We start from the raw sequence: 22,875 nt of genomic DNA, 5'->3' as shown, positions 1-22,875 counted from the left end.
GTGGGAGCAGTCAGTGGGGAGGGCGCTCGGGGCGTGAGAAAGAGGCGTGGGGTGTGGCGTTCTCAGCAGGAGGGAGCCGGTGAGGCCCTCCCGAGGCCGGGGGAGTCTTAAGTGAGTGAGTGCGGCAACTTTCCCCTTTGGTGATGGTCCTGCACCGTGTAGCTGGCATCGCCAAGCTCTCTCCCGGTTCTAAGGCTGCGCTAAATCTGGACAAACAGGCTGGTGAGATGGCGCGTTCCCGGTGGGCTGGCGGCGTATCGTTACCCTCATAAGTGCAGCAGGACTTTGTGAGGGAGGGCGTCTCAGCCGCCCGGGACAAGTGTGTTTTGCAAGCCCTGAGAGCCAGAGGCATAACTTCTGAGCCTTCTTTCCTTCTGGAAACTCAGTGCTGTGTCGCTGCTGCTCTGTGGGTTTAGGCAGGACCCATTTTCTTGAGGTTTAGGATGTCAGGAATGGACACAGTGTCTCTGGGGAAACCACGGGAGAGAGGGTGATGACCTGTGATTTAACAACGAGCGTCTGAGGCGTGGAGAAGCTGGGACACACGCCCTGGCCCCTGGGAGCTGCTGGAGACAGAATAAGCCAAGGTTTCTTTCTGGGGAGTGTGGGGTAGAACTGGCCACAGCAGGGACAGCGAAGTGCTCAGAGGCCAGTGTCGGCCAAAGCTGGCTTCAAATCCTGGGCCTGAGAGTTCTTTGGGGATCTCGGGCAGAATTATTGGGGTTGGCAGTCGTGCCGACAGAGCAGAGCTGTTGTGGTCATTAAATGAATAACTCGTGTATATGCCTATCGCTTAGTGTGACCTTGGCGTGGCTTCTGTGGTCTCTCACTGGTGTGTCTGGGTGTGGTCTCCCTGACCTCTCATCCGTGCATCTTGGCATGGCCCGCGTGGCCTCTCTGAGTTTCCATGTTGACTCTCCTCTCGCAGACTGCAGTGTTATCAAGCACTCCCAGTTAACTGAGAGGCTGTCAGCACCCGATTCTGGGATGTTTCCAGGTGGGGTCTCCCTGGAGGGCCAGGCCAAGAGGATGAGGCTGGCAGAAAGGAGATCCCAGTTTCTGTGTGGGGCCAGAGTAAGGCAGGGGAATGGTCAGAGCTCCGACCTGCACACACCTGGACTGCAGGTGCGCAGAGAGAACGGGACCGGGAAGAGGGTGGCTCAGAAAGCAGGAGACTGACAGAGGGACCCGGAGGGGCCCAGGACCCGGGCGCTCAGCTCTGCCAGCAGGCGTGGGCAGGGCTGGCTGCCGCTGTCCCCAGCTGCCCCTCCCCTGGAGGTGTGATCGTGTATCCGTTCTGGAAGCCGGAGAGAGACACGGCTCCTGCAGGCGTCCACCATGGACCCTGTGAGCACCGGTGGCTGCTGCAGGCCGGTGTGGGTTGCCCCAAGGGCCAGCTTTCTCTCTCCCCCAGCCTCAGGCACCTTTATCTCCCTTCTCAGGGTTCACTCTCTGAGGGTCTGCTTTGTATTTATGTGGCCGTTGCTCCCTGTATCCTGGAGCAGGAGCTCGGGGCTCAGCAGGTACTGGATGAAGGGGCACTGACTCTCCTTAGGGGCCCCCTTCCCCTTGCTTCCTCGCCGTCCATGGGCGGACAACTTGGGGTACTCTGCTGGACAAGGGGGTGTCAGTGGGGATAACATCGAGAACTTCTCTTTGAAACTACATAATAATAACTGCAAACTTATCATTGCATGCTTCCTCGTGTCTGGTGGTCGTATCGGTTACTGCTAGTGAAATAGGAACGATTAATTACACCTGAGTTTCTCTCAGTTAGTGGCATGAGAAAGGGAATGTGGAAATTGCATGAGAAAATTTATCTAGTCTAAAGAAAAGTTTTAAAAACATGCCTTTTTTGTTGCTGCTCTGAGGAAACCACCAGGAAATTCTATCAACATAATCCTAGGTCTTCTCTCTTAATATTTTGCTATAAATCATTAGTTTTCAGGTCCAGGGAAGTAATCTAGAGATATTGTATTCCTGTAACATTTTCTTGTGCAATACGTTCAAATTAGCTTTGTTCTCCTTAAGTTTACAAAAGAGACGTGGAGAATGAAACCCAAATAGTAACACAGAGGCCGGAGTGATGTTGGTGGTGGGGGCCACTCTCAGGCCAAGGACGATGAGGGCCCCTGGTTGATGAGGCCTGAGCCCGGGCCTACCGCTCAGTGACAGGCAGGACCCCCCACGCGTGGGTGTCTCCACTCAGCAGAAACACTACGGGAGGAGGATTTTGGCAAAATTCCTATGCCAACTTTATTTCAAAATAAGTAAAACCAAGATTCTAAATTTTCTAGGTCTGCTGCGTTTTACACGAGTAATTAAGGAGCATAATAAGAAGCAACAACTATCTTGATGTTCCGTACGGTTAATATAACCAAAAACAGGGTTGAGGTCTTGTTTCAGTCCCGTCTGTAGCCTGGAGAGAATTCGTAGGGATTCCTTTTCATCTCTGCCATCTGTCTCCTCCACAGGGAGATTTGGGAACGATGATGACGCTGTTATCAGAGCTAACCGTTTTTGGTGTTTGCCACGTCAGGCCTTTCTCTGGTTGCTGTCCCTGAGGTCATCTCTTGAACGCCGCCACCATCCATTGCCGTGGGTACGGTTATTACTCCCGCTTTGCAGTTGAGGAAACTGAGGCCCAGCCAGGAAGTGGGGGAGGGTGCTGGGACTGACTCCAGTGGGATGGCCAAGGCTGTGCTGGGACCCTCTCCTCCAGGACCCATTCTGTGATACGCTGAAGACCCCAGAGGTCCACAGTCCAAGGTGAGGGGAAGAGGTGGGGCCGCATCAGCTGGAGACCCGCATCCCTGGAGCCCGCTGGGCGCTCAGCATCGAGGACCAGGAATGATGCCGCGTGGAAACCACATAGGTGCGGCCTGGCTGTTCCTCTGTTCTCTGTCCCTCTCACGTCGAGAACTCTGTGCACAGGGATGATGCTGAGCCCTGGGGCCGAGGGCAGGCCCCGTCACTGCTCCCAGGGCCCAGAGGCCAGCAGAGAACAGGAAAAGGGAACCCAGCACAGCTGGGGTGCCACGGTGCTGATGACAGGCCCGGAGGAGCCCTGGGTGTCCAGTCTCGAGGACGAGGGCTCAGAGGAGTCTGCAGTGGTGTGGGGTGTGCAGGAATCCCGAAGGCCACCCGCCCTCCTGCGGAGGGGCCAGCCTGGCTCCCGCCCTGCAAACGCAGCAGGAGGCTGCAGACAGGACGTGGGGAGCGTCTGAAAGGCCTGGAATTCAGAAGACGGCTATTGGGGGCGGGGCTGGCAGTGGCAGTGGGGGGTGGGCTGTGTCCCAATTTCCACTTTAGACAAGTCATTCTGTCTGCAGCATGGAAGAGAAAGGGTTGGCACAGTGAAGTACTAGAGGGTCCTGAAAACACAGGCTTTCTGTCAGAGGGCAGAGCCAGCCCGGGTCTCAGAAAGTCCTCACAAGTATCTTTAAACGAGAAATGGCCTCAGGGCAAAGGTCCACTCCAGGTACTGCCTGGAACCTTTGAATCAGGGTATCTGCTGCCCCTCTAAAGACCTGAGAGAGATGTAAGGTGGCACCCACAGCCCCCTCGGCCCAGCAGTGGGGCTTTGCAGCCTCACAGGCCAGCGTCCCCATGGCTCAGGCACGCCAGGGGCTCCAGGGGTCTTAGAGCTGCATCTGCCTGACTTTGGGTGGTGGTTGTATAGACATAGAGCACTGCATAGCTCTCTGAGAGTAGAGGGTTTTCTTTTCATTGTTTATTAGAAAGGCCGGGGTCTGGATGCGCAGCAGGGAACTCAGGCTCTCCGCCTCACCAGGAGCCGTCCCCTCCTAGGAAAGCCAGTCCTCCCAGGTCAGCACTTCCTCCGGCTACTTTGGGGATTAAGGAATTGGAAGGCCTTAGCCAGCAATGTGATGCTCAGGGCAGTCCTTCCCAGTGGACTAAGTGGAGGAGTACCGACCCGCCTTCTCTCCTAATAGCTTCTTGGGCCAGAGGCCAGACTATGAATGACAGAAAGATGCCGCTAGAAGGAGCCTTACAGTAACTGTCTAGAGGCCAGAGGACCAGGCGCCTCAGGGTCCCACGGGGACGTTCGCACACTGCAGACTCACTGTGGAGCACAGGGGGCGGGGCCTGGCTTTCCCAGCTGTGGGGTCCTCCCACCATGCGGGGTACAGGGTGCAGGGTACGCCAGGGCTGGAGGGGGCTGTGGCCAGGCAGGGCAAGAGTGGCCTGGGCAGTCGCCTGGTGGGAAGTGGGTCTTTTGGGTCACGTGCCACAGAAGATGCACAAGGCAATGACTTCCATTTCATCCCAGTACCGAGTGATAACCCTGAAGGAGGGTACATCTGCCAGAAGAATCCGCAAGACACTCTCACAGTCAAGTCTCTCTTCCTGTTCCTCGTGTGTCTATTGAGGGCCTTCTGCACTGGGAGCAGGTTTCGGGATGTTTCTGTCCCAGGACTGCTTTCTCTCATCTCAGCTCCTTCATGGCAGATTCTGACGCCTCAGGCCGGGGAGCCGTGGGGGAGCAGCAGACCTTCATGCATCTGCTCGTCCACTCCTCTGGTTTATTCAACGCTGTCTTCCGGAGAATAAGAGGTGCGCCTCTTTCGCACAGTTCTTCACTTGAGAACGAGGGGCCTGGAGTTGGGAACTGGGTGTCACGTGTGTGGCCTCTGGATCCGTTGTCCATCTGGGTGGGGAGGCCGGGGAACCCATGGGCCGGGACCTGGCCCCACGTGCAGGATGTCTGTCCATCCCTTGGAGGCCTTTCCAGGGTCTTTCTAGCCCAATGGACAGGCACAGGGGCACCACCCTAGCTCACTCCGTGACCCCACCCCAGGCCACGCTGGTGTCGGGGTTGTCGTGCTGTCGGGGTTTCCATCGCTTCTGAAAGGTAGGGGAATGGGGTGTGCGCTCTGGGTCCGCAGGCCTGGGGGCAGGTGCAGGGGCGGGCCACCGACCTGCGTCCTGGCCGAGCCGTGACGCCACCTGTTTACAGCGGCTCCGGCAAAGCCGCTTATTGGATTAGCAGGCCAAGGAGAGGCTGTGTTTCATGTGCGGCTTCAGGGAATTCCTGCTTTCATTTGAGCTGGCCTCTGAGCCTCGTTCGCAGGGTGCTGGGAGGTAGGAAGGCGCACCCAGGAGTGCATGTGCCCCTCTTTTGCTGAACAGATGGTCTTAGCAGCCACGGCCTGTCAGACATAGGCGGTGGACCTCGGCGTATCCCTCTTCCTCATCCTCTGGCCCAAGGCTGACGCCGCTCACCTCCAGTCTCCTTTCCACCAACTTTCAGAAGCTCCTGGGACAAGGGGTCCGAGATGCTGGCCAGCTCCTCGGCCTGCCTCTTCTCGGGGGTGTGTGCTGCCCTGGTCGCTGTGGCTCTGGCCTATTACTTCTACTGGTGAGCGTGGCCTGGGCACGGGGGCCGGGCCGTCCTGGGGAGGGGCTCCCGGGTGCTTGTTTCCCTTGGCTCGTCCCCTCCCGTTCTCTGCAGGTCCCCTGCCCCCTGGGACGGGGACCCCGTGGTGGGTAGGGAGACGAGTCTCCATCGTCTGGTTACTTCCAGAGTGCAGCTCAGCTGAGCCCCACCTCACCAGGTCCTGTGGGGTTATCCTACCCTTCAATGGATGCTTTTTTGTCTGGAACTTTCCTGCAGAAGGTTCAGAGGTTTTAGCCTGCTGCGTAGCATACCAGTAGGGGCTCGGTAAGTTCCTGAGAAGGAGAAAAACCCCGTGCTCCGAGCGGAGTTCACCCTGTCCGCTTCCGCATTGCTCTCTGGCCTCTTATCTCACGTCTCCCAGGGAGGGTGCTGCCAGGGGACTGCTGATTTACAAGGTAGGCTGTAAATTAAGCAGAAAATGGGTAGTTTCCATCAAAGGGAGGCCACCTGCTGTACCCATAAATGATGAGCTGGTTTATGGCGAATCGCTGATGACCCTTTCTGGCTGTCGTGACTGGAGTGCACATGCGTTCTCACTACGAAGGTGGGAATCGGAGAGGCGTCATGGCCACACTGGCCTGGGGTTCTGGAGGCTCAGTTCCAGCCCGACCACTCACGAGGCTGTGATGGTAAATGGGCATGTGTGCTCTGAGACCCCAGTTTGCGTCTGTAAAATGGGATACTGATGTCTGCCCTGTCTCTGCACATGACAACCTCTGTACACGGGGCAATGATAATGGCACCGCGTGATGGGTGTCATCCAGACGGGGCCAGCACCTGCCTGATGGTGGGTGTTTTCAGGGGGCCGTGGGGAAAACCAGAACCCCAGGTCTGGGGCTGACTTTATTTTCCAGAGCTGGAGAACGTGGTAATTTCCTGTGAGGAGACGTCTGCTGTCCCGAAGGTTCTGTCTCTGGATTATTTTTGTTCCCTGAGACACACTTGGTTGGTTGGGAATTCTCGTCTCCCATCAGGAAGCTTTCTCTTCTGTTGATCCGATTAATGCTGCTTCTGTTTCTGAGAAGGCGGCGCGCTGCAGGCAGCAAGGCCGTCAGACGGGGCAGGGCTTGTCCCTCTGGCTCCAGGGCCCCTGCGACCCGTGTGCCCAGGCCGCAGCGTGGCCCTTTCCTGCCCCACGCCACGAGCTCGGAGCCCCGTCCTCCCAGACTCTGTAGTCATTTACTTCTTAGAATGAGTTTATGCCCCAGAGGTATTTGCATTTTAGGTCTTAGGTAAAAATGATTGGTACAGTTTACAAAGAGAATTACAAGGAACTGACAGAGGGACACCTCAGTGTGGGGTTTAGGGAGGAATTAGCCCCGGTGAGGGGAAGAGAGGTGTTCGTCCCTTGTTGCAGGAGTTTTGGGCCTCGGTGAGTGTGAGGGAAGGCAGTTGTTGGTGAGGAGGTTCCTCACACCCCAGGAGGCCCCCACAGGAGGAGCGACCACTTACTTTGTCATGAACTTGGGGACACTTTTGGGAGTGAAGGGCCCTGGCACAGGTGTGCTGCACCCCCACCCACAGGTGGCCTCCCCGTATGGGGCCGCCCTTGGGCACCTGGGTGGGAGGCAGGTGTGTCGGCAGCGAGGGCTTGCTCCACCTCGTCACTTTGTTATTGACGGCCCACCGAGACAGCAAGAGGAGAGGCGGCTTGTGCAGGTTCTGAAGGCCGCCTCCCTGCTGGTCCCGCACGGGGCGTGGTGGGGCTGGTCAGTCAGGCCTGACCTGAGAAGGGGCGCCGTCTGAACGACCCCCCAGCAGACCGCCCCCCTCTCCAGGGGAGGTGCACGCTGGTTTTCTAGTCCCGTCTGTCCTCTGACGTCTCCTCTTCTGACACTTGTCCCAGCCACTAAATGATCGCTTGATCCACAAGTGGGTAGATACTCTGTTCAAAGGACATTCTTGAAGCTTGTGACCTGACTGGAGGAGTCAGGCAGCCCCAGCCAAGCCCTTCCGAGTCCCTGTCCTCGTCCCTGATGCTCAGAACTGGGAGAAAATGTTGAGGTTTTCCTTCTCGGGGTCTACAGAACTGTCTCCTCCCCAGTTATTACTGGACTTGGGCTGCCTTTTCAGCTGCTGTTCTCCCCGGTGACCCCGTGTCCTGCTCCGGGCTGGCACTAGCTCCGAGTTGGCGTGGTGGAAGGCCTTCCTGCAGACTGGGCTCCTCCTGCCCCCCTGTGACCAGCACTGACTGGGAGCCCGGCCACTCACGTGACAAAGTCCAGGCTCAGTTCTGCGTCAGAAGGTGCTGGAGAGGAAACCTCCATTCCACTGAGGATGCTCCACTTCGTGAGTTTTTAAGCTCTCCAAGGAAAAGGCTCGCGGCCTCCACTGGGGTGTTTTGAGCTGTAGATAATGTAAATCTTGGCTCCAAGAAGCCAGCCGAGACCCTTGTTCTTTCCCTTGCTCTGCTCTGTGGCCCCGTCTTCCTGCCATGCACGGATGGCTGCAGCAGCTACGATATCGCAGCGTCCAGGAGAGGGACCATTTCCGCATCTGCTGCTCTTGCAGGCGAGAACTCTTCCTGTAGAGTCTCCTCAGGCCCAGGTGTGAACCCTTTGCTAGCAAGGGCACTGGACGTGGTCAGCGTGTGGTCTGGGGAAGTAAATGCCCCTGCACCCTGAGGACGGGTCTCTTTCTGAAGGGAAGTCTGGCAAAGCTGCCAGGTCACAGAAGGTGCCACGTGGAGCCTCTGACCAGGTGAATGAGCTCGTGGAGCCCAGCCATGTCCCCTGCGGGTCTGTCTGCAGAGCTGGCACGTTGGGGCACAGTGGCTGGGCTGCAACACTTTGCTCGGTAAGCCCTGCTCCAGCTTCGATGTAAGATCCCCAGGACGCACCTTGGATATGTAAGAAATGTTGGTTCCGACTCTCAACTATGCATCTGCCATCTCTCGTAGGTCACTGTTGTTTTTATTCAAACAATGTCAGCAGTAAATGCTTTCAGACGTTGCACTTTATTAAGATTCATGAAATGCACACTGGACCATAAACTCTTAAGTATGCTTCTTTAAATTGTTAGATAATAGTGAGGTTAAAGTAACCTGCCGACCCACGTACTATTGGGCATGACCTGAGAGCCTGGTAAAATCCACGTTGCGCCTTCCCGCTGCCGAGGAGAGGCGTTGTGCTGAGGACAGCGGGGAGCAGGAGGCGGTCTGGGAGCCGAGATGGGGGGGAGCCGAGATGGGGGCAGCCGCACGCTCTTTGTGGAGAAAAGAGTAAGAGCTGGGTTGCCCTCCTCTCAATCTCAAATGTTTCATGAGTTCATTGACCTTATTGCTGAAGCCATTCGATATTTGGCTTAAGCCTTCTCCTCATCTTCAAAGAAAAGAATTCGGGCCCCTGAGAAATACCTTAATAGGAGAGAGACGTTTTGGCAGCTTGTGTACAGTATGAAGACGGTGAGGGGAGGCCCCAGCAGAAATCGCACTTTAGCTCACTCTCCTGCGTACACACACGCACACACACACGCACACGGACATGCACACACCCTGTTGGTGTGGTTGGTGTAGTCAGTGCCGCCTGTCAAGGGCTCCCAGGGCTGGTTTGTTGGTAAGTTTCCCCATTATCTCAGTTAAAGTGTACCCATCCCTCTGGGCTGTCTTTAAAAAGACAAACTAGCACCAAAACCTAGCAGCAACTGTTTTTAATATTAGTGATTTATAACCATGTTCAAGAATCAGATTCCAACCGTGCCCTTCCAGACGAAACGTGTGTGAGTGTTAAAACCTCGCTAATGCGGACTGCCAAGGGAAAGAGTCTGAACTGGGGAAACTTACAAGAGAGAGCACAGGCTTCACGGAGCACACAGCGTGGGAAAGTAGCTGGTCAGACCATTTCTTTCCTGCACAACTTCTCCGAGTGCATATCAATTGTCACAATGGAGTGGGGCACGCAGAATTCCCAAACTAATGTGACAACGAGACCCTCTTGTAGCAAGTGATTTTTGGGAATTAGCAGCTGTATTGTGCAGTTTTACAATTGCTCTAGAGGATTCAAACACTATTATTCGTAGGGGAAATAGCACCTTTGTTTGCCGGCCTGGGAACCTGAATATCCTTTAAAAATTGGCTTTTAAAGGATCTTTTAGACCTCAGTCTGTTTACAAGGTAGGGAGGGATCCTATAACTGGAAGATTTTTCAAGAACTTTCATGCTTGTTCTTATTTGATCCTCAGAGCCACGCTGTGGTACTGGTAGAAAGTTTATCTTATTCTTATCTTCAAACAAGAAACAAATTCAAAATGATCATGTCACATGCCAAGGCCACAGACAAGAATCCAGTTCCTGAACGCTGGGCCCGATGTGCTTGTGACCAGCACACGCTACTCCTCTTTGGTGGAGAGATTGCAGTTGGTGTGTGGGGGCTGGCGGTGGACATGGACTCGTGGACTGAATTGAAACCTCCTGTAGATCATTTTTGCTTGACTAGGTTACAGAAGGACCTGTTTTCTATTGTTAAAGATGATGTTATTTCATAATCAACATTAATCTGTGCACTAAAATGTTTTTACACTTCTATTACTATAAAAATCGTAACACTCACTGGTTCAAAGAACAGTCAGTTTCCCAGCTGCCTCCTCTTTACACCGCTGCCCTGCAAAGGTAGCCACTTAGAATTAGTCCTGTTCTCATTCTGAATAGTTTGCGTATGCCTCTGTTTCTTGATTTGTTAATTTTATTCAGTTCCCTGACTGATATTTACTGAGCATCTACCACGTGCCAGGTGCTGCTCTAGATTTCTGGTTATCAGTGAATACAATAGACAACCCCTCACCCTCACAAACGTACCTGTGCGCCATTAGGGATTGAGTCAACTAACATGCCTCCTACCTCCTCACCAGTGCTGCCGCTCCGTTTTCTCAGTTAGATTATGATTTTTAGTTATCTTACTGTTCCCTTAAAACCTTCATGTACTTAAACTTTCACTTTTTGTTGCATCAACTTAGACAAATAATTCTTGACCCCCATTATGTAAAATATTTGGGGTTTATGACATTTATGTTCTGTTCTGTAGTTATAATTAAGTTCTCCATGCTTCTTTCATAGGTTGATTCTAAATATTGAAAGTCTAGAAACAGTACTCACAATAAAATTTTTAAAAGTCAGTTGCTTCAGACACTCCAGGGAAGGAACCAGAATCCCAAGGTGTTAAGTCTTTGCTGCTGGAGGAGGAAGATTTAAGCTCTTTATTAAACCAATTGCGGAGAATCATGCCCCACGTTAATTTGATTTACATTTGGATCACAATTTCCTTGCATAGCATTTTTTATTACTTGAAAATCTTAATTGCTTTGCTTTTTATTTTTGAGAAAAGAAACATATTCTTTCTTCAACATCAAAACCTTCCAGCTCCTTGATCATATTCTTTGTTGAACAAATTCTACTTTCTTCTTGAAAGACTTCTGTTCTAATTTGGACCACTTTCCTTCCAGGCCATCTATAAAGTTGTTGTCCTGGCACTTCTTTTCATTGTGTAACGGGGCTATTTCTTCTTTTTCTTAAATCCCATGTCTTCCCCTTTATTAGCTTCTTCCTTGTTTTGCTCAACTATGTCCTCAAGTAATCTTTTCACAAAGGATGAGCAGAAGTTGAATTTTCTGAAAACCTTGAGACTGCCATAACTTCTGTTTTCATTCTTTGTATCACTCAGGATCCTGAGAGAAAACAAATGGTATTGGAGCTGTGTAAAGCGAGGATTTAGTTAATAAAGGGGCTATTTACAAAGGTGTGGGCAGGGATTAGAGAAAGTGATAAGAAAGTAAAAGAACTTGAGTCAGAGTGTTCTTGCTGATAGTGTGGCTTATTTCAGCCAGATTTTCATGGGAAAGGAAAGGGTCCAGGGGAAAGTAGGAGGAGGATCATGGGACGAAATTTTACTTTTCTTGGTGCCAGGGTCCAAAGTCTGTGAAATGTGTAGAGTGACCACGTTTTGGATTGTGCTCAGGCATCAGATTCTAGAGAAAACCCGGTTGCGTTCCTGCTGTTGACCTGAAGGTTTCAGCCCGAGAGCGCGGGTGAAGTGGCCACTGCTGGTGGGCGCTTCAGCGTTTCAGGATGTTCATAATGAAAGGAGCCGTCCGTAGTAGAAAGGCATTGTTCTTATCTTGGTTCAGTCAGTAGGCCTGTTAATTGGTGTATATGTTACAATTCAGAAAAATCAGTGTAGTGGGAGTGCGGGAGTTACACAGGAAAGAAGAGCCATAATTCCGGGTGCATTTTCCAAAGGAGACTGGGCTGAGTGCCTGGCCCTTCATGCGAAGTGGGCGCAAGTGTTCCACTTCTGTTAGAATTTTCCAGCAGCTCTGCCAGATGTAAGAGGGAGGACTTGGAGTTTCTATGCAATTAGAAGGAATTAAAAATTAAAAGCAATTAAAAAAATTTAAATGTTGCAAAGTCATTCCTAAGCCGTTGGCATTTTTTAGATAAAGGCCGTCTCGTATTTTTGAAAGATTGATTTGGATGGTAAAACTTGTAGGCAGGTCTCCCCAAACATTTATGGAATCAGGAAGTGCCTTGTGTGGACCAATTGAATACACACATGGAGCCAGCAAGTTCTAGTCTAACTTTTTAGTTTCATTTAATCTAAGAAAGATCCCTAAGATTAGTGTGACAGATGCCCCACCTCTCTAGTGGCAGAGCCAATACGCCCACCTCCCTAGTGTTCCTGGGGGCCTTTGGGCATCCTCTTTCTGGCTCCCTCCTTGACATCCTCTGCAGACAGGCCTTGAAAGCTTTCCCAAGAGGGGTGTCGCTTCTAAGCATTTGTCACCTTGCTTGGTGGTGGAATGCTTGCCTAGGAGAAAGAGTAATTTTATCACAAGATGAACCTCTGGAGTAACAGCAGGTGGTATCATTACCATACCGGCACGACAAACATCGCCAAAGTAGCTGGCAGAGAACAACAAGCGTTTGCTGCCACTCACGGGCTTGTGGGCATCCTGCCGATCTGGGCCAGGCTCAGAAACGGTTAACTTAAACAGTGGCATCTATGAAACATTTTCATCTTTATCTGCTATCAATGACCCTTTGAAGCAATTTTTAACTTCAAAGATGTCTTTTTGCTTTTAATAACAGTTTATAATTATATAAGTAATAATTAGTCCATGACAAAATATTTAAATGAAAAACAGAAAAGTACCAAAAAAATTCCTACTATTCATTACCCAGAGATACCCCCACAGCGTTCTGGTTCAGGTTTTTCCTGGGTGTGTGTGTGTTTTATAATAACGTATATGTATGGTATATAAGTTATATGTACCTTTTTCAGCCAGCAGTGTGGTGGATGCGTCTTCATGTTAGTAAGTACTCTCCACAGCTTGATTTCTGGTGGCTGAAAGCAGCCCGTGAGGTGGGTTGCTCCTCGTGTCTCTGGTTTTTTCGTATTATCCATAACACACAACACCTGTCCTTAAACGCTCACCTTCCCACTCCTCTCTTGATTTCCTCAGGATTCCTTAACTTCAAGGATTCCTTGAACTTTGGGCTGTAGGTCATGACTTTCAGAGTATTGGAGCCCAGTGTGCAGGTGGCCCCGCGGAAGAGGAGGGAGGGCCCAAGGGCACGCATTACACTTCATTTTTCTCAGCTCACAGCAAATGTGAATCCGCCCTTTTGTTTTAAAGCTTGGTCTTAAGAAAGTTGTTTATGAAATTTAACGACTCTTGAGGTGTCTTCAGAGTTACAATGGCATATACCAGGTGCCATTCAATGCGACCTGGAAGCCTCTGGAACCTGTGGGCTCCTGAGGCTTCTGCTAATCCAGTTTGACCTGCAGGGCATGTGGGGGGTTGGCTTTTGGAGGGCAGAGACGTTGAGCCTCAGGCTGGTTGCTGGGTCCTCCGTAGAGAAGATTCTGTGTTTGGCAGCACTGTAGCTGTTACAAGGGGACGTGGGCATTCGTGTCTCCACAGTGACCTCAGCCAGTTCTTTCCAGAAATAGAAGGGAATGCTGGGGCAAGGGGCGTCGTTTGGCACCACGTTTAGTGAAGGTGGAAGGACGTTTTTAGCAAGGTCAGCAGACAGCTTCACTTAAGGTCAAGCGTGAGGAGGGGACCCCCACGTTTAGTGAAGGTGGAAGGACGTTTTTAGCAAGGTCAGCAGACAGCTTCACTTAAGGTCAAGCGTGAGGAGGGGACCGGATGGAAAGGTTGCTGTGGGTGATGGTGTTGTGTGACCGCTTTCTTGCCGTCCCGGGGTTGGGGCTCCGCGTGTTAAGCGGGCAGTGCTGACAGGCAGGCCGCAGGGAAGGGCACTGGCAACACTGCCTGGAGGGGGCCGTGCAGGGTGTGGACCTCGACGTTCGCTGGCCCCAGATGTGTCCGTCTTCCCGTCTCGCTCCTTCCTTCTGTGACCAGCTGCGGCCTCAGTGCCAAGCGTGAATGTAAGCCTGCAGCCCAGCGGGGCCCCGGCCCCGACACGTCACCCCCGTGGCAGAATGCGTGTCCCAGTCCACTTCTGTGGCCGGACGCCCCAGGAGTGCTCTCAGAAATGCGAGGGCACGCCCCTCGCCCTGGCAGCCCGCCAGCCCATGGCTGTTTTCATGCTCGGGAGGTGCGTGCCAGGTGGGCCCTGGGCCACTCCTGCCCTGTCCCCGCGTCCTGCTGCCTGAGTCCCGCTGCTTCACGCCCAGCTGGGGCCCTGGTTGCCTGAGACTCCGAGCAGAGAGGGAAGGACAGAGAAAAGGCCAGGTACGGGGCCAGACCCCTGCAGGTGCTGCAGGGTCCCTGCTGTCCCCTCTCACGGCCCTGCAGGATCGCTGGGGTGGGGAAGGGGCAGAGTGCCCGCCAGCCTGTGCCATGGGTTTTCTCTGACTTTTAGGGAAGGAAGTTGTGGGCATAGGTCTGCTCTGAAGGAGCTGTCGTCCCTAAGCTGCTGACCTGTCCTCCCTCAGCCGGGTTACCTGGAAGGGTCGCAGAAAGAGGTTGGTTCCCCCAAAAAGAACGAAAAGCAAGGCTTATTCCTCAGAAACAGCCGTGTTCTTTCTAGAGTGCTCAGCACATCCCTGGTAATTCTCCTCCAAGAGCGCGAGGGCTCCTTCCCACCGAGGATGCGCCCATTTCACAGGAAGATGGCCGAGGCGTCACACCAGCGCCTAGGGCCGGGCCTTAGATGCCTGCGGTCCGTCCTGATGGCTGCGGAGCCACAGTATGAGGGAGAGACTGGAGAACACACGGATTTGATGTAAACTGTGTGGGATTGGTGGAAAGCAGAAGAAAAGAGAAAGCCTGAGAAAGGGGCGGATTCATGTTGAAGGAAACAGAGTGAGGAGAAATGTAGGTATAGGACCTACGTGTCTGTAAATCGTGTCTTTTCTTCAAGACAGGAGGGGAGCCGGTAAGGACTCGCAGAGGTGGGACTGCCCGTAGATCTCATCAGACCCCACTGGCGTTTCCTATTTTTACTGAAAGAACTGATTTCAGGGTGAGGCTCTCATCGTAGGGGTGCAGCAGAAGGGGAGCAGCGGTCGTTTCTGACCTCAGGCACCTGCTCCACCCCCCAGGTGAGCGTCTCCTTCTGTTGAAGCCAGACCCAGGCCCCTCCCAGGCGACTGAGGGGGTCACTAGTAGGCTTATAGGTTCTGTTGCCTGTCCTGGAAGCCCCGACCCCAGTGACAAAGTGGGAATGGAGCAGGAGGGGCAGCACGGGCCAGCCCCGGGTCGGGAAGTGTGGCGCGTGCCTGTGGTCCTGAATGCCCGTGTCCAGCCCCCCACCACAGGCCTTTTCCATCGTCCAGTCTGGGGAAGTAACGACATGTGGGAAAGGGAGGAAGAGGGCTGGGTTTGGCTCCCTGGGTCGTGGGGTCTCGGGTCCCGGGGTCACGCCTCAGCTCTGCTGCCTACAGGCCGTGTGCCATCTCCAGGCTGGTTGCTCAGTGCACTGCACGCCTTGTTAACACCACCCCCCAAAGAAGGTGGGTACCATGGGGTTCACTGAGGACAGTCTTCCTTTCACTTTCTACTTAACATTATATTTATGGGTCTGATTAATGTTTTGGAAACTATACTTCATCTCAGATTTGTGTGTCTGAGACATTCTCAGTTTATATTCAGACAGGAAGTTCAAATAGGAGACACACCTCCTCCTATGACTGGGGATAAGTCTGACCTTTTCCAGACCATACCAGGTTCAGGGGGCTGTGGTTGGATCCATGAAGTGACATGTCAGGGGAGGAGGATGTGTGGGGAGCTCTGAACAGAGCTGAGGATGGGTATTTGAAACCCATTTAGTTTATTCCGTTTTGAATCCCTACCTTTTTTAAAATCTATTTTTTAAGTGACTCATGATGCCTCTTTAATAGCAAATGTGACAACGTTTTTTGTCTTTGTAAATGGCCTTGTTCATCCTTTAAGGTTTGTGTTCTTGTTATAGAAACACTGTTAAATACCTACGCACTCTGTCGCTATGTTTGTCTGGGAGAAGCTCTCTCAGACCTCACCGCATCCCTGTAACACCTGGTAGGGGAGGGATGGACGGGGTAATGGAGGAAAAGCCTGCAGGAGGTGAGCCCCGCCGGCAGCTCTGGGGCTCACAGTCTCCCGGCCGCATGGCTCCCCCAGGTCTCAGTTGTTCTGGCGGAGCTCCTGCTACCAACGTCCGCAGCTGCCCCAGGGACCCATGCTCAGTGCCATCTCCAGACAGGTGCCCATCTGCCCCAGATTTCCTGGTAGTTGGTTGTCCTGTCACCTCAGATCTCTGATGGGGTCAAGAAAAGTCATGAACTGCAATTTGTCTGGCTTTATTCTTGTCCTAGAGTGGGCGTGACGAGCTCTCTGCATTCCCAAGGGGAAGCCAGAACTCTGATGTCACTTTTTAAATTGTGAAATATAATGTATGTGTAGAAAAGTGCATTAACAACCAACTTATTGAATAATTATAGAGCAAACAATATAATTATGTATAGAGAGAGAGGAAATAATATAAATAATTATAGAGAAACACCCATCTGTTTCTCTGAGTGAAATGTCATTATTATAGTGGGCAGTTCATTGTCACAAGATTACGTCCAAGTCAGCTTAGCTGTGACTTTTCGTGTATGCATGTGCCTGTGTGTGAGTGCATGTGTGTGTGCATATGTGTGCATGTGCATGGGTGTGTGTTTTGGGACTCGGTCCCACAATCGGCCCAGGTTGGAGAGCATCTTCTGCTGTGGCCCCGCGAGCCTCCTTGGTGTGAGGAGCACTGCTGTGTCCTGCAGGCCCAGATGCTTGTCACAGTCTATTGTGCAGTCATCAGGCCTAGGAGCTTTGCACACCCTCCCACCTCCCGCCACAAACATCGCCACTACTCAAGCTGGTGGAACCATCAGAACAACCTCAAAAAGACAAAAGATTCTGGAGCTCAGGGAATTGGGGTAGGTGGGGTGTGAGGGGCCCTGGAGGTCCTTCACAGTTGCCTCTCGTCTGGTGGCACCATGGCCCTCTCTGTCCCGAGGATTCTGCCCCACGCCCTCACTGTCCACAGGCTGGCGATGGCCTCACACTCTCCTTGCCCAGCCACCCCCTCCCTGCCAGGGTCCACGTTTCTGCAGTGGAGACAGTCCCAGAGGCAGACACACTGGGGAAGTGACAGCTCTCTGCCATCCTGGTCCTTGTCTGTGTTCTCATTCCCTTCTCAGATGGCACCTGGCTGGGGGCTTCTTGCCTCCTTCAGAAGTGGCCTGGCGCCCCAGGGACCCCCTGATCCACGTGGCTCCTCCAGTAGCCTGCGGTCAGGATGGGTGCTGGCTGTGCATGGCTCCTGCCCTCAACCCAGGCCACCCAGAGTTATTTGTTTGACCTTTACTACCTGGAATGATGCCCCCACGTGTCTCCAGCGAGATCAGAAACATCGGCAGTTTCCTTTCTCCTGAGTCCAGTCACCTCCTTCTAGCCGCCTGGCCTGGCCTGTTGCGTGTTTGACAGGATGTTGCGATTCTCAGAGAGACTGTCAGGTGCAGTGCTGCACGGCCTCTCCTGTCACCTTGTTCTTTCAGGAAACTTCTCACTGAGGCGGCTCGTAATGACATGTGAGTGGCACGAGATTAAGAAGTCATGCTGCTGTTTGTCACAAATGTATGTATAGTAAAGATGAGTCATCCTTTAGCAAACTTTGACCGAGCACCAATGTATTGTCTGCCAGACATCTGGGAGTAACAGTAACAGAAACGATGGTGGTGCCCCAGGAGGGATTTTGGCTGTAAGTCCCAGAAATGGCGGTTTAAATACCAGCGACTCTTGTCCTCTCTGCCTCTTGAAGGGGGCAGCCGCCGGCATGGTCGCAGCTGCTCACTGGTGCCGTGGAGGACCCATCTCTTCCACTTCTGCCCACCGTGGGGTCCTTGTCCTCAGGCTTGTCGCTTGATGCCCCTGAGTTGGCTGCTCCACCTCAGACGCCCCTCCCTCACTCCAAGAGGGCGGAAGGGCAAAGGGGCAGTGCTAGAGGGATTGTCTCACTTTAAGAAAGCAAACGCCTTCCTGGAAGCCCCTGCAGACTGCTCCCCGATGTCCCACTGCCTGGAACTGGGCTGCATGCCCATCTCTGGATCAGTTGCTGGAATTGGGGGTGAGGTTACCTTTGTGGCTGAGATCTGGGGCAGGGGCTCCACTCCCAGAATGGGCACTGCTGTAATAGCAGAGCTCTCGCATCAGGAACCAGGTGGTGGGAGGGAGCCCACAGTGACCCCATGCTCCAAAGGCAGAGTTCTGTTATCGAGGCCTGAGGGGTGGTTTGATATGTCATTTTGTTACCGGATACATACCCAGGTTCTTTACCCGCCACGCAAGAGGGGCCAAATAAAGCTAGAACACCAGGCTTATGGCAAGGAAAGAATTTTTACCTTGGGTGACGTCAGCCGGGAGACAAGAGCTCTCCAATTTGTCCTGTCTCCCCGAAAGATGGGAGGCAATGGGTTTAAAGGTAATGAGGAATGTAACTGCTTGTAGGGAGGGGGAGCCTGTGGCCTTGCTGGTCAGCGCTTTCCCACCAGCCTGCGTTTGGCCTTGTAAGGCTGCCGGCAGGGAGGAGGAGGGTGAGATAAGGGAATCACAGGTGGGTGTCCTTCAGCCATCTGTGTCTCTGTGGTGGATGGTGGATTCTGGTGCCAGGAAGCCAAGGAGTTGAGGTCTGAGAAGCTTTAGCTTCTTGATATCAGTTTCCCTGTAACAAACCTCAAGAACTGGTAATTAGCCAAAACATCAGTGTGAGCCCAGCTTGAGGCCACCCAGGCTTTTAATAATTTGTAACACAACCAATATCTACATGTGAATGTAACTTAGAGAAACAGGGAAAAAGGATGAGTGCTTTTGGTTTTAACCTCATATATGCTTGGTTTAATATAGGGGAACTGATATCAGAGCCAGCATCAATTTGACTATACCAGTTGATGGAGAAATTATGTAACACTAAAGGATTCCCATGAGCCCAGTAATGGTTTTAAGTTAATTCTGTATTCTATTTGGTGTAACAGTATCTAAATACAATAGAAATACAAACTCGACTAAACACAAATACAATGGAGAGTGGTTACCTGTGTGTGGTGTGCTGTTTGCTTAGCCTGCAGCAATGCTCAGTGCACATGGATTCCAAGTCCCCACCCAGCGGCTGCAGGTCACACTTGTTCCAGGTGCCCAGGGCCTCCAGACGGCCCTCATGGTCAGCACACTGGTGACTCTGGTCTGTCTCACGGGTCTGCGAGTCTGTTCACAGGCCAGGACCACGCTCATTTAATTATCAAGGCTTTGCAGTATGTCATGAAGTCTTTTAGGGCTATTCCTTCGTTCTTTTCACGGCCTTTCTTTCCTGTTTGCTTTTCCATGTGAACTGTAGAAGCTGCATGTCTAGTTCTGGGGGTGAGATATTTTAATTAGGATTCAATTACATTTATAAATTAACTTATAAAGAAGGGTTGGTGTATCATTTATGTATTCATATCTAACCAACCACCTCAAAATGTAGCAATTTAAAGCAACCATTTTATTGCCATTTAGCCAATTTAAAAGCCATTTGATTGGCTTACAATCCCGTGGGTCAGCTGTTTGGGCTGGACTCAGCAGAGTGGTTCTGCTGGTCTCACCTGGGGTCATTCCTGTGGCTGCAGTCGGCCTGCCTGGCGCTGTGGGTCCGTTTCTGCTCCATGTGGCCCATCTTTGGGTGGGCTAGCCCGAGCTTCCTCACTTGGTGGCCCAGAGGGTGTAGGAGAAGCTGCAAGGCCTCTGAAGGCACAGGCTCGGAGCGTGTGACGTCACTCCCATGCATTCTAGTTCTGGGGTGAGCCCTGAAGCCAGCCCCGGTTCCAGGGCCGGGGGGCCTGACTCTGCATCTTGATGGGAGGGCTGGCAGCTGCTGCTTGGGCGTGAGCACGGGGAGGGCGATTGTTGCTGCCTATGTTTTCCATTTGTTTAGTTCTGCTTTTATATCTTTCAGGATGTTCTCAGGCTTCCTTGTATAGACTTTGTTTATTTCCTGTGAAGTTTGTGACTAGGTGTTTTGTCTTTTTATTGCAAATGTGCCCGGGGTCTTCTCCTCCACCGCGCCTTCCGTTTTACATGTGCACATGGAGTGTGCCCACTGGGCCGCACTCCCCTGGCTGCCTGGACACTCGATGGGGCTGTGTCCTCCTTCTGGTCACTAAGCGCTTGGACTGTGAGCTTGCACACCATTTGCTTTAGAGGAATCCCTAGTCCTGGGCTTCCAATTCTCCCCCTTTCTGCCTGCTAGAGAAGGACAGTGAAGCAACGTAGAAGCTATGCATTGAAGATAGGGGAGCTCCCAGCATTCTGGGCCCCAGATGACCATGGGGGGCAGAGCTCCCAGGACCCTGGGAGCTGGGATCACATGCTGGGAGCTCCCCCATCTTCAGTGCATGGCTTCCTAGGTTGCTCCATTGTCCCAAATGACCACCTGGGGCCAGTGACCTGGAGCTGGTAAGTCAGAAAGAAAGAAACTTCTCTATTGTCTTAGTCCTTTCTATTACTTCAGTTAGGACTAGTTATTGAACATTAGTAGAATGTTGATTTCTGTACATTGTGTTAATTTTATTCCTTTCAACATGACTGTGATCTGTTATGGTTTATAGTAGCATTTTGGTGACAGTGGGTTCTCTTGGGTCTATAGGGTACAAACTTACCATCTGCGAATAGTGATGATTTCACTTCTCCTGCTCGATCTCTAGACCTCTTGGTGATTCCAAATGCTGATGAGGTTGGAATGGCAACAGATGATTATTAGCCAAAAAAAAAGTAATGTTTTTTCAGCCTTATTGAAAGATAAGGTAGTCCCTATAAGTGAATTTACCCAAGAACTGAAGTTGGCCCCTTTAAACCTCAAAAACAGGATCATGTTTGTCTAATCTAAAATTTTAGTTGGACTTGTGGAAATACCTTCCTGCTTCCCAGCCTTCCTAAATAACCCAGGGAGTGTGATCCAGCCCTTTCTCTCTGCACTGTGTGGGGTCAGGGGGACAATTGCTGCATTATGTTCTCACCTGTGATGTCATCGAAGGGCCGCAGGGTCTGCCAACCTGCTCTCCAGCACTGGGACCCTCTGAGGTGGTGCCGTCTCAGGTCACGGGCTTGCCACTGCCCCGTGTGCCACGGTCAGCAGGATGTCTGCCTCCAGCGTCCGCCTTTCCCTCTGTTCTCGTCTGGCGCTTCAGATTGGCTGTGGGCCAGGGGACCGCCCAGTCACGCTGGTCCCAGCTGTGCTTAAAGCAGGAGTAGGGAGGGGCCGCTGGGAGCTGAGGAGCCCTGCTGTGAGTAAAGGGTGTGCCCTTCACTAGTAATACCTAGGCTGACAGCTCAGCAGGCATCGGGGGTTATTCCTGGTTCTGGGCTATGTTCTAAACAGTAAACGTTGCCACCTAAATTATTTTAAGATACTTTAAAAATATCTGATATGGTGTTATCTCCCTACTGTCCTTCGTCTCCACCAGTCAGTCCTGTTCAGACTTTCTCCTCCAGAGTTTCCTGACTTGGAAACAACAGAACTATTCATACACAAACCAAAAACCTAGGGCTCAGCCCCAGTATCCTGCCCTGTAGTCAGCCAGCATGCCCTTTCCGTTCTGCCGCCTCATAGCAGACCAGGTCTGCTCTGCACACTGCACATATAGGCACTCAAATATAGGATGATGGATAGGTGGATGGGTGGATGGGTGGGTAGGTAGGTGGGTGGGTGGATGGATGGATGGATGGATAGATGGGTGAGTGGGTGGGTGGATGGATGGGTAGATTGGTAAATGGATGGAAGGAAGGAAGGGTAGATGGGTGGATGGATGGGTCAGTGGATGGGTAGGGGCCAAGTCTAAGCAGGACGTGGGAAGGGTCCTGTGTCGATGGGTGGGTGTATGGGACAGAGGGAGAGAAAGAAGGAAAGAGGGAAAGTAACAGCCATTTCTTGGTTCTCTTTCATTATGGACTTTGAATTTGGATCGTTGAAATCCACATACACCTGAACAGTTCCTTTTATCCTGTACTTCAGACATCCCATCGAGAACATCAGAAATGATGCACTTTTGGCATATTTAATGTCTTCTCCCTTCCCAGCCGCCATCTGCTCAAGGTTAGAGCTGCTCTCGGAAAGACCGCTCAGAGAGAGCAAGGGGAGGCTGCAGGGCTCTGAGCACAGTCACAAGGGGTGATTGGTCCCAGAGTGGTCATCAACGGCTGCACCTTCTCCCTGGATTTCGGGAACCAGGGCAGCGGGTCACCTGAAGTGGTGCCCCACAGTGCTGGGTGGCTCCTGCTCCAGCGCCGTGGGTGGCACTTGCTGTTGTTTTAGGATGATGGTGCAGTTTCAGATGCGGTGCTGCTCCCCCGCCTGTGGGGTTTAGACACTGTTGGCAGAGGCGTGTAAGGCACACAGATGGATGGACAGACAGTGAGCCCGTGTGTAGATGAAATAGCAGCCCTCCACACGCAAAGAAAGCCATTCCCTTCTCTGCATAGAGTGAAGAAATGGAGGCACCTTGCCGCCACTGTGGATAGTGTGGAGGATGGTGGACTCAACTTCAATTTCTTTTTCTGTGGAAAGGCTTTGTTGGAAATATGGCGGTTTCGGGAAAGGTGGGGGGGTGCCTGGGAAGATCCGAAGGTCAGACCATCTGACTAGCTAGTTCTTGAGGAGGAGGGACAAAGGGACCACTGCTGGGGAGAGAGGGTTCTAGGGGCGTCTGGTGATGGACCCTGAGGCAGGTGCAGGGGACTGAGGGGGTCTGCCCTTGAGCACAGTGGGGCCGGGCCAGGGTTCGCTGGCAGGCCCTGGGCCGCCTGGACAGCAGGGCCAAGTTTAAGCGGGATGTGGGAAGGGGCCTGTGTACTTCCAGAATTACAGGATCTGGGAACGAAGAGGCCTGGATGTTTGTAAGAGAGGTGTGTTCACTTGTTAGGGCGGCCGTGACAAAGCACCACAGGCTGGGGGCTTAAACAACAGACATCTCTTTTCTCACAGTCTGGAGGCTGGAAGCCCGAGAGCC

General features: G+C 52.4%; 1 protein-coding gene and 1 long non-coding RNA gene across 3 annotated transcripts in view; one reads left to right on the top strand and one right to left on the bottom strand.

The window, feature by feature from the left end:
* The window catches only part of AGPAT3 (1-acylglycerol-3-phosphate O-acyltransferase 3), a 99,202-nt gene that overhangs the window by 48,001 nt on the left and 28,326 nt on the right, over window positions 1-22,875 (top strand). The window lies entirely within an intron of this gene.
* On the bottom strand, window positions 17,189-21,006 carry LOC147913387 (uncharacterized). Its single transcript, XR_015548700.1, has 3 exons — window positions 20,887-21,006; window positions 20,530-20,595; window positions 17,189-19,246 (listed from the first exon to the last, which is right to left on the bottom strand). It is a non-coding gene; the product is annotated as an uncharacterized LOC147913387 (long non-coding RNA).

The sequence above is a fragment of the Ceratotherium simum genome, chromosome 27 (assembly GCF_057802395.1).
Source record: "Ceratotherium simum simum isolate JZ-2026a chromosome 27, ASM5780239v1, whole genome shotgun sequence".
Classification (NCBI taxonomy): domain Eukaryota; kingdom Metazoa; phylum Chordata; class Mammalia; order Perissodactyla; family Rhinocerotidae; genus Ceratotherium; species Ceratotherium simum.
This window is presented reverse-complemented; position numbering and strand designations above follow the sequence as displayed.